This window comes from Petaurus breviceps, unplaced genomic scaffold, assembly GCF_028583685.1.
Source record: "Petaurus breviceps papuanus isolate PSGF00001 unplaced genomic scaffold, PetGlider_PUasm1.0 551, whole genome shotgun sequence".
Classification (NCBI taxonomy): domain Eukaryota; kingdom Metazoa; phylum Chordata; class Mammalia; order Diprotodontia; family Petauridae; genus Petaurus; species Petaurus breviceps.
Genome location: NW_027186372.1, coordinates 14460893 through 14477393, shown reverse-complemented (window position 1 = coordinate 14477393; position 16501 = coordinate 14460893). Strand labels below are relative to the sequence as shown.

Sequence of the window (16501 nt, the reverse complement as noted above, 5' to 3'; positions counted from 1 at the left end):
GATTGAATTACACCATTCTCAGACTACAAGAGTCTCTGAACATGAAAAGGAAGGGAGTTTGACCCCAAAATACCACTTTGAGGTCTATCCCCCAGAGGGATCACAGAAAAAGGAAAAGGACCAACAGATATAAAACTGCTTTAGCAATTCCTTTTACCCTGGCAAAGAACTGGAAAGGAAGGATATACACATCAGTCGGGGAACGGCTAAATAGATTAAGGTATAGGAATAAAGAGAATACTATTGTACAATAAGACATGATGAAAGGGATGATTTCAGAGAAAACTGAAAAGACTTGCATGAACTGATGCACAGTGAAGTGAGCATAATAAGGAGAGTATTTTATAAAATAGTCACACTATAAAAACAGACAATTTGAAAGACTAAACTCCTATTCAAGAATTGACCAACAATAATTCCAGAGAACTGATGAAGTATGTTACCCACAGAGAAGTGATGATGGATTCAGGGAATAGAATGAGACAACTTTTTTTTTTTTGGTCATGGTTACTGAGGATATTTGTTTTACTTGACTATGTATGTTGTTTATAAAGTTTGTGTTTTTGTTTTCTAGTGTGGAGGGAACAGGTGGGAGGGAAAAGAAAATGGATTTATATCCATTGAAAAAAAGGAAATTACGTTTTTGAAAAAAAAAGTACACCAACTATGAATGGAGGAGGAGTCTTGGAGAGTCACAAGTGGACCTGGATCTTACAAAGTGATTGAGATTAGCAGGACTGGATCCATAACAGGAATACTTACACTGATAAGTGATTCACAAAGATCTTTCAAACTAGCAAAGCACATTTTTCCTGAAACCAGAATGAAAGTTCCCTAAAGGCAGGAATCATGTATTATATTTTTACCGCCTTCTCCCCAATACCTAGGAGAGGATTCTATAGACAGTGAGTGCTCAAGTTATTAGTAGTAATTATTAATTAATTATTATTATAGTTTACATTTATCAAGTATTTTGCAAAGTATTTTCCATTTAATAACTTTTTTAGGTGAGTAGCCCAATAATTGTTATGTTTATTTTACATAAGAGAAAATTAGTCTCACAAAGGTCAAAAATGACTTATCCTAGGTAATATAATCCCCTAACTTTTAGACTTGGAACTTCAACTTTTAACCAAAGTTCAAAGGTCTTTCCATTACATAGTATCTCTCTAAGACCTATATGAGGTCCTATGTTTTTCTATACAAGGAAACAATTCCAGATTCAATAATATGTAACAATGAGAGTGTTGGCCTAGATGGCTTTTCTCATCATTTTTTTTGAACCAGGCTTTTCGATGACCTGAAATAGGCTGAATGAAGTTTACAGTTACTAACTATGGTGGGCTACTACCCTAAAGCTTTCATACCTAAAATGAACAAAACAGAGAATGAGAATCATGGGATCATAGGTCTAGAGCTGGAAGGAAGTTTAGACACCATTTAATCCAACCCCTGTCCAAAAATCCTCCTCATTTTTCTTTTACCAGCGACCTTTATTCACAATATTACTACGCAAAAAAAGCTGATAGCCAAACAAAGGCAGTGAAGACAGCCATAGTCATGGACTAGTGTGCATTTATAGCTATCTACATATGTCTGTAGCTGTGAGGTGCATAAATAGAAATGATATAGCTTCAGGATGCTCTTTTTGTGTACCCCTACAAAAATGAGAACAGCGAGACAAATATTGTAGGTAAGGTACAGAATGAAAGGGATGGATCTATCAGTCCATGTCTAAACATCTCATTCTAACAGATCACCTGATCTGTTTCAGCAAGGAATTCCTGCACAACTGCTACTCGCTGATCCTGTTACTAGGTGAATACTCCAAAGATGGAAAGATGTTTAACAAAAGCTTCTTATTTGTAACCAAAACCTCTCCTGTCTTACCAAGCATGCTCTGTTTGCCTGCCATAAACTAAACAGGATGCAGCTTCTACTCTGTGGATTTTGAATCCTAGATTAAATTGAATCTAAGCAAGAGTGAGACATCAGTTTCAAAGAAAAGATGCAGGAAAGGAAAATTCAGATACTGGTAGCAGTTTTTCATTGTGCCCCTTCCTCTAGGAAGTCTACTCAGATTTGCCCCAAGGAAAGTAGACTCACTGTCCTTTCATCCCTTGCAGCACTATGATTTTACCACTCTGACCCCATCACACACTGCTTTATATTGTAGTTAAAAGGGTATATTGCCATCTTTCCTATCCATTGTAAGGTCCTTGAGGTTAGAGACTCTCTTATAAATTTTTTGTATCTCTTTATGCACAGCTTGAACATAGTTGGTGTTCAATATTTTTTAATATTATCACTACATGTCAGGCAGTTTTTATTGTGATTCAATTGGCAAAAAACCAGAAATAGATTATTGGATGAATACCAGTTTCTTAAAAATATCCAGTAACAGTTTGAAGTGGGGAGGAAGATCTTCTAACAACCCCACACCATTGCCAAGGAAAAAGCAATCTGTGTGTCTATAAGGTTTTTTGTTTGTTTTCTTTAGATAAATAAGTAGAAGCATCTAGTTATATGGGTAAGATGACAGAATTGGGTCTTCCTCCAGAGGCTTGATTTCCTGAAGAGCACATGATTTTGAAGACAGAAATTCCTACTTTCAGTGTGACCTTAGGGAAGTCATTTTACCTCTGAATCTCAACTTCCTCATGTGTATTAGGGAGTGAAAGGAAAAGAAGAGAGAAGGGAAGGAAAGGGAAAGGACATTGATTAATTGCTTGCTACATGCCAGGCACAATGCTAAGTTCTTTGGAAAGGTTATCTCATTAGATGCTCACAACAATCCTAGGAGATATAGGTGCTATTATTATCCCCATTTTACATTTGAGGAAACTGAAGCAAGCAGGTTAAGTGACTTGCCCAGAGTCACACACAGGTAGTAACTGAGTCTGAATTTAAGGCTCTCAAGACACCAGACTTTTGCAGTCAAGTGCACCTTCCAGTGCACCACCTAGCTTAAGGAGTTTAACTATATCACCTTTTAGGTTCCAGCTCCCTTCCAACTCTGGAGGTTGTGATCATGTAAAGGACAGAGCACTGAAGTAGAAGCCAGGAGATCATTCTAGTCTAGGCTTGGTATTACTTAGACGTTTGACCTTGAGCAAATCACTTCACCTCTGTCGAATTGTTCTCTGTGCAGAAGGGGAGGTTCTAGTGTAGCAAAGAAAAATCTATCTGTGATCAGAGTAGCTAGGTTTGACTGCAGGTTCTGCAATCTATGTGATCTTAGCAAGTCACTCTCAGTAGCCATTCCCTCATGTTTAAAATGAATGTAATCACGTAGCCTTTAGATTTCGTATAGGAGAAAGATCAGTGGCTCTGGATTCTGAACACCAGGTTAAAAATTCACCTCTGATGGGTATTACCCATGTGACCTTGGCCAAGTCACTTAAACTTCCCAGGTCCCTATTTCCTCATCTGTACAAATGAGGGGATTAAATTAGATGGCTTCCAGTTCTTGATTTATGAACCTACGAAGTCTCTTGGAGCTCGAAAACCTATATATGCTAAACCAAAGTTCTTTCCAGCTCTGACATTCCACTTGTAAGAAATTCCTAAGTCTCGCTCCCCAAATGGAAACTCCCAGAGGGTAGCTTTGGCACGGAGCTCAGCAATTGCTGATGGACAAGGAATAACAGGTGGAAGTGGAAGTATTCTTCCCCGCCTTTCTCCCCATACCCAAGCAATCTCCGCCCCGCAGTCCTGTCAACCTCTGCCTCCCTTGGCTCCTCCACAGAGCTGCTCGCCAGGCCGAGCCCCAAATCTGTCCCTTTCCCCGGTCCTCTTTTTTCCAAAGCCCGGAGAGTGCAATTCTCCGGGCTCGAGCCACGGACTGGGCATGCTCAGTGGCCTGGGCAGGTTCTGGTAGTCCGCAGGATGATTTCGCTGCGCTGTAGCATCTGGGGGATGGGGGGGGGGCTCAGTGACGCTGCGGTAAATCACACCTCGGTTTAACCTGCCCTGAACACCCTGGGCAAAGAGGTCTCCTGGAGCTCTACTGCTGAAGCTGCCGGTTACCCTCCCATCCACATCGTCCCTGCCACCCCTCAGCACAACTCTGTTCTGGGCCGGGGCCGGGCACATTGCGGGTGTTCGGTTGACCCGCTGGGGGTGGGGTGGAAGCAGCGCCCCTGGGGTTTTTTCTTTGCAGACAAAAGAAGGGTGGTGTTTGCATTTCCCACTTGCCTCCAAACCCTGGGATCCCCTGGCCTGCCTCATTGCCAGCCTTCCCCTGATCCCTGGCAGTAGAGGCAGCGCCTTCCTTCTCCCCAGCTCCAGTGGTCGCTCCCGCGAGTCGCGGCCCGTGGGCGCGCGCTCAGAGCCCGGGGATTGGCTCGCGCTCCCCATTCAGGGGCTGCGCGGCGCGGCTCCCCGTGTGTAGGTCTGTGTGCGCGCGTGTGCTAAGTGAGCGTGTGTGTATGCATGTGTGTGTGCGCGCGCGTGAGTGTGTGTGTGTGAGTGTGTGTGTGTGTGTGTGCGCGCCAGTGCGTATGTGTTATGGGTCTGATTCAGGAGCAGGTTGCACAGAGCTGCCTGGGTGGCTCGCAGACACAGGTCGTGCTTGGGCGTCCTCCTAATCGTTTCCGAAGTAGGAGCAGCCGCGGCAGCGGCGGCAGCAGCAGCTTTAGCAGCAGCAGCAGCAGCTTTAGCAGCATCCGCGGCCGCAGCAGCCCCAGCAGCAGCCCCGCCGCACCACCGTGCGAACTGTGAAGAAGACAGAAGCACCGTTTGGGGAGTGCGGGGGGCGGGTTCTAGGGAGGGGGTGAGGAAGCCCGCCCGGGTCTCTGGGATCGATTTCTCTCTGTCTCTCGAGGGTGTGTGTAGTCCCCTCGAAGTGAAGGAATTTTGCTATAAAGCGAGCTGAGACGGAAGACTAGGCTAAGTTACCTCCCTATGTAGATGGTGTCAGGGAGTGAAGCTACTGAACGAGCCACTGGTAAATGCTTTTCACTTCTTTACTCTTAGATGCTTAAGGCTTTTTCTATTGCTGTTCGTTCTGCAATAGCTCCTGAAGCTGCTGCTCTCTCTTTTCTCTTTGCGTTAGTGCAGTTTCCAACTTGTTTCGTGTTTATTTTTCATTTTTTTTCCCTCCATCATTAGGTGAATGCTGGAACCTTTTAATTCAGTACTTCGAGAGGTCATCATTAGTTGCATGAGTTCGGTGGCGGGGTGGGGGGGGGGGGGAGGGGAGTGCGGCGGAGGGGGGAGCGAGGGAGGAGAGTAGAGTGTTATTTCCCTGCAGAAGGGCTGCTGCTTTCTCTCCATTAATTCTCATCACAATTGTTAGGATATTTTTTTAGGATGCGTTTTTGTTGCACGGGTGTTGGAGGTTATTCTTTTCCAGGATTGCAATGTGTTATGCCTCAGTTTTGACAAAATGACAGATGTCAGTGATTCCAGAACTACTATATGGTACATGTTGGCTAAAATAGCCAGAAAGACGAAGGAGGAATCATTTACATTCCAAAAGAGAAATTCTTTAAAAGGCTCTTTTGCATCATTGCTGCTGCAGATTTGCAAGAGGCAATAATGGACAACGCTACTCATGCTGCTTGCAAAGATAATAAACATATAAGTGTTTTAGTGCATCACATACTGTCCTGTCCTCCCGTGATTGAGCTGTTGCTAAATTGTACTTAATAATAAATTCAGGGCTGTAGAGAATGAGGGAGATTGCTGGTATTGTCTTGCTTAGATTTCTGAGACAGTGTATAGTATTGTCTAACCCCAAACCGAGCCCTTTTAAGACCTTACCTGAAGTGGCATCTTATCAAGATTTTTTTTTGGGGGGGGGAGGGGACAGTGGGGAGGGGATTGAATCTTGCCACTACAGAGAATGAAATTATTGAAAATATCCAGCATAATGAATGAAAATTAAGCTCTAACTCTTTTTTAAAATAGAAGTCCTAAAACTCATTCTCTCAGGATCTGTTTTAAATGTTACAAAAAGACTCAAACCGTAATTCTTTAATAAATTCATGTTATTTAAGTACAATAAGGTTTTTATGAACATCTTTATTTTTAGTCGTACTGTTGTTCATTTCCTTAAGTTTTCAGCACTAGTTCAGTTTTTTAAAAAAGTAGTAAAGGGTCAATAAGTAATGGGAAATCACCAGTCCAAAAAGGAACCAGTTTCCTTTACAGTTGTAAACATTCTATTAAGCCAACATCCTGTGTGAAAAAGAGCTAATGTAATGGCAGCTTAAATGTACAATGTGACGATCTGTAGTAAAGCAGGTATCATCTAAAGCTTAAGTATCATTATGGGATGGTCCAAACTCCATTTCAGAATAAGGGTAAATCCAAAAGTCAGGGCTACTATGAGCCACACATCACTACAAAGGAAGGGTGGAGAGAATTTTAAGGAAGCACAGCTAAAAGTTTGCTTCTCCAACATGGATGTCAAATAGCTCTAACAGTGTGAAAGAGTTTACATATGTGATAATTCTGTTAAACTTCTTTTTTAACTTCACAGATAATTTAATAGTCTTAAAATTCTGACCAAGTCAGTACTGACTATCCAACCAAATGGAAATTAACTCCTTTGGACCAGTTCTTCTTTAAAAAAAAAATAAAAATAAAAAGTCGTCCCCTAAGTAAGCATGCATATTCACCTGCTCTGTGTGGTATGTGTGGACAACAGCTTTTCTTGAAATTGTGGACAGAATTCAAAGATCTGAAGCATATTCTTTCTTTTGTACTCTGCAGATGCTAATAAGGCATTTCATTTGGAATGAAAGCTGAGCTAATACATAGGGCTCTTGGGATAGAAATATTGCTATTTATTTTTTTCCCATGGACTCTTAAATTGACCAATTTGATAAAGTTTTTGCTATTTTTTTTAAAACACTGAGTTGCTTCCATTCATAAGGATCACAGATGTCTCACATTAAATCTTTTGCTTGTCTACATGCCAAGGAAAGATGAATTAATATAGTAAACTCTGAGATTCTGTAGAACCTAAAGCTTCTATATGCCTTTCATTCTCAAACTCAAAACAAAAACAGCATTTTCCAAGCTGTGCACCTGCATTATTTAAATTACACACACTACAATTGTGGGCATGGGTATAAGTGACCGGGTTTTAAACTACTCTTGCTTGGCCCATATGGTGAAATGTATAAATGTTATGTAATATACTCAGTGCATGAATATATTTCTAAAACAAAAAATTTGCCCGCAATTTTTTTATGTCAATTGCAGATGTCTTGACTAAGTTTTAATTGACATATGGATCTTATCCTTTTTTGAGAATGAGATTGCTTTTTTTCTCCTAGTTTCCTGGCAACTTGTGAAGGCTCTGACAATTTTTATTAAAATATTAAGGATATCTATGTCTTGAGTATAATGCAGGGTCGAGTTTTGGGGTCAACAGCAGGATTTGTATTGTCCTTGTATAATCTTAATTGGTACAGTGTGCATGTTTTTTGTTGTTGTTTTTAAATAACACATAGTTAACCTCCTTTTAACTCTGTCTCTAGTTTTGATCTAAGGGTGAGTAATGAAAGTAACATCATTTTCTTACTAGGCTTCCTAAGTTGCCACATTTAATCTTGATTGACTCTAACATAATATTTTAGCAATTCCAACAGCCAGTTATTGAACTTCATGGAGAACTAGAGAAAAGGCACCTTAGATCATTAGGCTATATAGAAAGAAAGACTGGTATCCAGGAGTATTGATTTGAGAAGCTTAACTTGACAATCACATTCGTCTGTCTTGTTAGACTTCACATTTTCATTTTGTGAAGAATGGAGGTTTCCTTGGATATGAGGTGTGTGCCATTGTCGTGGAGCTATTGGGTCTTCCTGAAATTCTAATTGCTGTTTTTTTTTTTTACTTTTTCTTTCTGCATTTGTAATTGAAATGAGCTGCTAACTTCTCCCAATATTTTTAGGAAATTGCAAACCTGGTGAGCTCGTCTCTTTTTTTGTTGCAAAAAATGATTCACTGTAATTTTTTAAAGTGACTTCTGACAGAACGCAGTCAAGGTCACTATAATGGGGCTTATTCCCTTTTCTCTTCTCCCTGACCCATTTGAGTAGTCAGATCCAAATGGAAGGTGAAATTAAAAAGGCAGGACTCAATTAGGATTAAACTATTCAGCTCCATCTAGGAATCATGAAAACCATATTTCTCTATACAGCAATGCTTTCTGAAGCAACAGATGGAATTTTTTTAATGCTCTGCACAGCTGATGTCTGTTAGACATTGAGCAAAAGGGGAGAAGTTCTTAGCGCTCCATCCTCAATCGGCAATAAGCCCTTCTTTCTTGATATCCAGAAACTTCTGAGACCATTTTCTCTGAGAGATCATTATTTCACAGCATAGAGTATGTTTTATGGCTATAGAGTATGCCACTTAAAATTTCATAAGGCCTTTTACAATTTCATAGTGTCATTTTGCAGGATTCTTGTACATGGAAGGCAAATTGCTTTCATGTTAAAGTAGTCGTGGTCCTACCACTTTTACTTTTTTTCAAACAAAAATTCCCATTGTGAAGAGGATTTTTCCCCTGTCAGTCAACTATGTTTTTTTGTTTGTTTTTCCCACTCATTCTTTTGGTTTCATTAGTGGAGGAAACTCCTCTCTGCCAGCACAGATCTGTAACTTATCAGCAACTTGCAATCCTAGAGAGTTTTCTGGGAGAAGTGAGAGGTGGAATGACCTGTCCATAGTCACGTAATTCATATTTATACAACTCAGAAAGATGGTGATGTGGTTTGTTTTGCTTTTATAAAACCAAAGTCACTTGTGATAGCTAATTTATATTTGCTTAATGTGGAAGATAAAACGTCATGTTATACACTTAGGTGTTTCACTTTCTCTATCTTTTGAAGTAATATTGAAGACTTACCTAAGGCCCCTAGTCTAAAATTACTTTGTATTTTGGGTTACCTCTTCAAATTATAACTTGACCTACCCATATTACAAGCAGCAGTACACTGTAAATAATAACTACTCATTCATATGGTGCTTTATATTCTACAAAGCAGTTTTTCCAAAATGACCATATGAAGTCATTATCCCCATTTTACAGATGAAAAAACTAAGGCCAAGAAAGTTAACAGCAGCCTTTCAGTTCATGTATGGTAGAACCAGGACTTAATACCAACTCATTTGACTCCAAGTTCAGTATTCTTTTTACTCCACCCAGCTACCATTCTAATAAAAATTACTTTTGAAGTGCATTTTAACAGGCTGTAAATAGACATGATATATCCGGATGCTAACTATTAGCTTATGTTACCTAGTATTTTCCAAAGGATTTTATAAAGCTAACGAGGTGTAAAACATTCCCCCTTAAATTCTAGTTACTCATTGCTCCAAGACTATTAATATATTTTAATACTGTATTATGTTTCAGAATTAGAAACATTATAGCCTTTTATGAATTCATAAAGGGAGGAAAATGAAGCACCATATGATAGTTTGCAAATAAGGTTAGCTTTCATTTTTTCCTGAAAGACTTTAATTGGTCCACCTCTGCTGGATATACAATTATGAACCTTTTAGACAAAACCCAAATTCAAGAAGAAATGTTCTTAATAACTTTTCTTTCAAACTTACCGGGTAGGGAGCAAGCATATAGGCAATAAGTCTACATCAGTTTCAAAAATTGGAGCGTCAGGGGCTAATTATGTAGCTAAATTGCCCCCCTTTCCCCCAGAAAAGAAATTAGTTCTCAAATGATTTGTTTTAAACTTAAACAATCTGAATAGGCTTCCTTTTGATGCAACAATTGCTCAACAAACTTCATCTTTCTTGTGCAGCAGCAAGAAAATGTTACTAAGTGAATGCTGAAGATGCTCTGACTTGGGAAGGTAGTTTATAATTGTGAGATATTGAAGGAGAAAAATCTGCTCTTTAAAAGTTCAAGACTGATCAGCCCTTGGCTTGGGGGCCCTGAAAAGTCCTCTGCCCTGCCTCTTTCTTACTCATCTTGACCCAGAGAATTCTTGGTTTCATTACTTTTTTTTTTAAGTTCTATTTGAGGCCAATTGTGACCTGAAGGTTAACAGTTACACTGGCTGAGTCCTGTAAATGAAGGCATTTCACAAATGTGGAATATGAGACTTGAGAAACTTGTTCCAGTGGCCTGCACTGTAGGCATTCTGTGCTTGTAACTAACTCAAGCCCTGTGTTGTAATTTTCTATAAGGACTCTTCTTTATGTTAGATTTACCATGTGGCTCTTTGAAAAGTCATTCCTTATATTTATGAGAACTTTAGGGGAAAGGTAAAGCCTGTAGTTCCCCACTTTCCCATAAATAAGTTATTTTGAGTTGTCCTTTAAATTAAAGTCTCTAGTTTTATTTATTCAAGGTTATCATTGTTTTTAATCACTCATTATAAAACATGGAGCAACCTGGTGAACATAGAACATGTTGTGATTTTTTCAGATGATATTTCTGACACATCCAAAATATCAGTTATTAGTAGCATTGATGATAACAAAGGCATAATTATGATCCTAGATCATTACCTTGGATTCTACATCGGAACGCTGGTGTCTCCCCTTAGTGATCTTCCCTTCACTCTTAAATCTCTCTTGCACCCTTTCCCTCTTGTTTTTGTTATGTTTAAAATTTAAAATAAAGCATACGTACAGAGGAAAACATACTATTAGCTTTAGTGAAAAACATGAGATAGAGCATACCCAAATTTGAATATTTAAAATACCTCAAAAGAATATTTTGCAATCTACATTTTATACTTTGCTAAATGGTTGTTAAATAATACTTTGTTGACCAAGTTTGATTTTTTTTAATGTATTGCATAATAGTCTCTGCCTAAAACATTTGGTTAATCTCCTTAGCACACATTTCCCACCTCCTATTCATCTTCAGGGGCAGCAAGGTGTGGTCTGGAGAATTTACAGGGGGGATTAGCATACATGATAATCATTAAATTTCATGTAAGTGAATGTTTTGGGTTTGGTGGGGGAAAGAAAAGTCCTGGAAATTGACTAAAAACTAATTTAGAATCTTAACTCTAAACAGTAAGAAGAAAACAGATAACCTCAAACCATAACTTTATTTTAAAAGCTGAATAAGCCAAATGTTTTCTAAGATCTCTGAAAAAAAAAATTTAAGATACCTGCACCTCTGTATCTGACCTTGTGAAACAGACAGGAAAAAAGGTATATGTATGTGTGTATGAAGGTATACACACACAAGCATGAATATACATATATTCACATACACATAAAACTCGTGGGTATTGGAATTTTTCTAAACACTTTGCATACATAATAGTTTGAAGGCAAGTGGCCCCATGTTTCTTCTTTGAAGAGTTATTATACAGAATAAGAACGTACGGAGTTTGCAGCAGCAATGCTTTAGATTAAATGATAACTATATGAACACTTTCTGGATTAGTTTTTACTTTGTTTTGAGTTAATCAGTCTGCATTTTTGCTATGCTCATAGCAATAAGACTTTCTTTGTACCTGACAGGGATTTTGTTGATAGGTATATGTAATTATCACTAAGATTAACTATATTACAAATTATTACATATGACATAGTATATATTACAAATACATTTTGCTGTGGTTTGGGATCTAGCAGTTTTAGTATGACCCAGCATCTAAATTTTCTCTCTAATCCTGTTTATCGCATAAATAATCAGACTCGGTTAATTGAAACCAATTTCAAAGAAAAAAAATCAAATGTATTTATTATTTATATTGAATATGTCTCTTGCTTAATTATCCACTGAGTGTATTTATATGTCATGGGAGTGGAAGGGGTTTGTGGTCTGGCTGCTCTCTGTCATTAGACTTTACAGTCCAAAGGATAAAACATTAAAATGAGACTCATCTCATGTTCACAGAACCAACTATTTAAAAACTGTGAAAGGAACAAAAGGCACTCTTATTTGGAAAAAGCAACAGAAAAAGAATGAAAATAGGCCAATTTCCTCCTTATCCCCAGCTCCTATTCCCCCCTATCCCTATAAGACATGAAAAGCAAGGTAGAAATTTTTGCTATGAAAATTTTAACCTTTTTTTTAGGTTTCTCTCAATAGTTCTGTTGAGAGCACATGTAACAGCATAAAGCATTATTCTAGAGAGGACAGCTTACTTTCTGAACATTTGTGTGTGTATGTGGTGGGGAGGAATCTTTTTTAACAGAGAGCATAAAAAAACTAGTTGTAAGCAGCTTACCTTCAGTCAAGGAAGCATTTCATATTGGTTATATTCATATTAGTAAAGAATTCTACTAATAAATCTATTTCAGAATTAGCAAGTAATGTTAAGACAGTAAGAAAAGGAAGAAAAAATTGTAAAAACAACTCTCATTTTCAAAATAATTTATCTTTGTTCTTCACAGCATAATATATAGGGTGTCCCAATAATCTTAGTGCAATTTAAAACTATTGAAGCTTAAAACTGAACTAAGATTTTTGGGATGCTCTGTATATACCGAGTGTTGCAAGCAATAGCTTTGTCCATAGTACATGGGTGCATTAGTTTACTTATAGAGAAGAATGAATGAATGGATTTGCAGCCAAGTCCCTGGGTTCTAATCTGTCAAACACTACCTTTGTCACCACGGGCAGATAATTTTCTGTCTGGGCTCTAGTTTCCTAATTTGTAAAATGATGAGGTTGGACTCAGTATCTCTCTTCTAATACTAAATCTAACTACTATGCAGTGTGACAGAATCACAGAAGCCATTTATGCAAATCTATACCTGGTCAAGAACAACTTTTGCTCAAAGATCTCTAGTGGAGGGGAGTCCTCTACGAGTTCAGATAACCTATTTCACTTTTAAAGAAATTTAACTATTAGAAAGTTTTTCCTTAAAGCAAGTCTAGATTTGTCTCTTTGCAGCCTCATCCCAATCTTTCCTAGTTCTCTCTGGAGCCAAATAGAGAAAGTCTAATAAGTAACTCTTTCTTGTGAAAACCTTTCAGTGTGTGATGGTAACTATTATGACCTTCCGAAGTCTTTTCTCATCCAGACTATGCCCAGTTTCCTTCATCCGATTCTCTTAAGACATAATCCTCTGTAGAGATATAGATACAAGTATGTTTTTATATACATGCATGTACACAGGGATATTTATCGAAAATTGACAAATCTTCTGCAGCTCATAGTCTTATAATAGTCTGCTTAGGTGATCTGCCTCAATCTACACAGGGGGTCTGTGAGTCTGGGTCAGAAGTCTAAGTCCAAACCACTCTTCTTGGGTCTAAGACTGACCTTCCACACCAGCAGGCTACCTCTCTGTGTATATTTGAATACACATACATACATACATACATACATACATACATACATATATATATATATATATGCTCGTATTTTCGTAGAGAAGAGTAGGTAAAATGCAATCGTTTTGCTGAGAAGGTTATATTTTTAGTTATTATGACTCTAAGGACTAGCCATTGTTACTCTATGGCAACTTGAGAATAAAAGAATTTACTTTGGAGTCAGGAAAGACATGGATTTAATAACGACTTTTGTTATAATTAACTATAACTCTGGACAAGCTTCTTGACCTCTCTGAACTTATTTCCTTATGTATAAAGTGGGGATAATACTTGTAATACCTACACAGCAGGCTATTTGGTGATATACACACACATATATGTATGTGTATATATACATATATGTAGTACTTTGCAAAAATTAAAGCTTCATCTGTCGACTATTATTATTGAATTAAAAACTAATTTTATGCTGAGTCTTATTTCAAAACTACTCACAATTCTTATTTCATTTTTGATATTTTAGAATTTAGAGTTAGTGATCTGTTTTTAAAATCTTTTCCTCCATTCATCCCCAGTCATAACTTAAAATGTGGTTTATCTTTTTCTCACATTTCATGGGAACTGTCTTGAATATTTTGATTTAGCTCAGATTTTGTTCAACTCGCTTTTTATGTTAAAATTCTGGCAATATGTCAGTCTGTAATATGTTCTACAAAATATGTAATAACTGAGAGATTCACAGTTGAAAAGAAATGTGTGAAATATGGAATTTTGACAGAAGTATAATTTCATTTGTTTAAGTCTTTATGTCCATGAGCTACCAAGTTTCCCTAAATTGTTCCCTCCATCAATATATGCTAAATGGTAGTCTATCTATATCCAGTGGATATACAGATATGAGTCTTAGAAGAATCATTTTTGAATTTGAAGGACATAAAATTTATTACAGGAAATATGTTACAAAATCAATTTTAGGAGTTGCATGATAAAATCAATGTTTCCTCTAAGAGAAGGATGAGTCTAACATATGATCTGAATATTAGAAGTTGCTATGTTCGGGGCTGTTACTACTCAGTTGTTCATTTAAATACAAATGATGTTTGTTTTGATTTGGTTACAAAGAAATTCCACTTGTATCTATGGTTTAGTGTTAATTTTTTAATGAGAGATGGTTTCATATACTTTCCCCACTACCCTTTTCCTTCTTGTTAATATTTACTTGCTATATATGAAATATATTTGTAAAAATCAAAACACCTTAATAGAAATTTTTAAAATGTTGCAACAATTCTTTGAAAGTAAACTATTCACAGCTTGAGTCTTATTAATTTTTACCTCAGGAACCAAAACAGTATTTCCCACTACCATGTTCCCTAAGGCAACTTCTAGCATCATATAGTAGTTAAAAAAGGCATAGTAGTGGTTATATTATTTGCATGTACTCTTATAGAGTGTCCTTGGCAGTTTTCAAGTTAAAAACGTGTTATTATTTCTTGACTTCCATTTTTTGGTCACTCCACTCAGGATGTGTTTATTAATCCCCTTTCAGGTGAGCTAATTTTATAGGAGGAATTGTAGTGTCCCGTAGTAATACTAAAACATAGTCAATGCCTCAAGGTGTTTGCAGTTTAGTAGTAGAAGCAAACAAATGAGGATTCTTTCTAGCTAGCAAGCTAGCTATCATATGCTCTATTTAGATATATGTGTATATGCATGTTTATACACACACACACACACACACACACACACACACACACACACATATATATATGTATTATATGTGAAGCAGTAGGGAGAAGGGTAAGGGAAGTGTGACATCCTAAACTGACCTAAAAGCCAGAAAGACTTACCTTAATGTCCCACTTCTGAGCAAGTCACTTGAACTCTGAATTCTTTAGGCTAGAGATACCAAACTCCCAACTCTATGGCAGTAGGAAATTTTTAACAGAATAAATAACAATACAATATAACATAAATAATGTCAGTTTGTGGTTTTCTAAGTCAATATACAGCTCACAGGAATCAGTTTCTGTTTAAGTGTGACATTACTGCTCTAAGCAACCTTTTAATACTATAACCCTTTTGATAGTCTGGTGAAGCCTAAGAACCATGTCTCAGAATAATGTTTTTGTTTAAATATATAAAATAGGAGATTACAAAGGAAATAAATTATTTTGAAATGGTTCTCAGAATTTTTTAGAGTTCACAGATCCTGTGTTAAAAACTCTTAAATAGGGATCTCATCAGCCAACTTAAAAAAAAAAAAAAGAAATCTACAAAAGATGGCAGCAAGGCCAGGTAATAGGAGAAATATAAAAGAATGGCACTGTTTGGTAAAAATAGTATCAGGACTTAGACTCATAAAGAAAATTAAAGACAACTAAAAGGAGATTTAAGCTGTATTGGGAGCATCAAAGTGGAGATAAGATATCTCTTTGGAGTGGCTGGAATGATGATAAATGATAACAGAGAGAAGGCAAAAGTGCTTGCTTCGTATTTTGCTTCACTTTTCTCTACGAAGTAGAATAACATTTGATACCTCTGACAAGTAAGGAGACAGTGAGAGGGAAGGAAAGGAACATTTATTAAGTGCTTACTGTGTGCCAGGAACTTTGCTATGTGCTAGGAATATAAATACAAACCAAAAGAAAGACATTCCCTGCCCTAACGGAGTTTCTGTTATAATGAGGGAACAGAACAGGCGAAAGGGGGCTGAAAAGTAAGGGGAAGGCAATGAAGGTAGCCTGGCTTAATTTGGAAGTTCAGAAAGTCCAGGACAGGTCCAGGAGGGGAATGAAGGCTTGCTTGTCTGAACCCTTTCACAAAATGTAGGCTTCAGGAGAAACTCCCCAATGGGAGAAGCAGTAAGGGACTTGTGGAGGTATAATCCATGGCGTGCAGACCATAGGAGTAGTAGGCCAAGGAGGCTCCAGGAACCACGTGAGGTTCCAGGAGGAAATACCAGTAGAGAGACATGTTTTGAAGAGGGCAAGTTGTCCTTGATAAACTCAAGTCACTTGGCCTTATTGGTTACAGAAAGAATTGACTGAGCCATTCTCAGTAATATTTGAAAGATTATAGGGGAGGCTAGGTGGTGCAGTGAATAGAGGACCGGCCCTGGAGTCAGGAGGACCTGAGTTCAAATTCGGCCTCAGACACTTAACACAAAAAGTAGCCATGTGATGTTGGGCTTAACCACAGTTGCCCTCCAAAAAGGAAAGAAAGAAAGAAAGAAAGAAAGAAAGAAAGAAAGAAAGAAAGAAAGAA

At 37.7% G+C, this 16501-nt stretch overlaps 1 protein-coding gene across 1 annotated transcript in view; it reads left to right on the top strand.

The window, feature by feature from the left end:
- Positions 1-4766: 4766 nt before the first annotated feature.
- Positions 4767-16501, top strand: part of LOC138172682 (teneurin-2-like) — a 445464-nt gene continuing 433729 nt past the window's right edge. The window contains exon 1 of the mRNA XM_069102415.1: positions 4767-4948. The gene's annotated coding sequence lies outside the window, so the exon portion shown is untranslated. The remainder of the gene's footprint in view (positions 4949-16501) is intronic.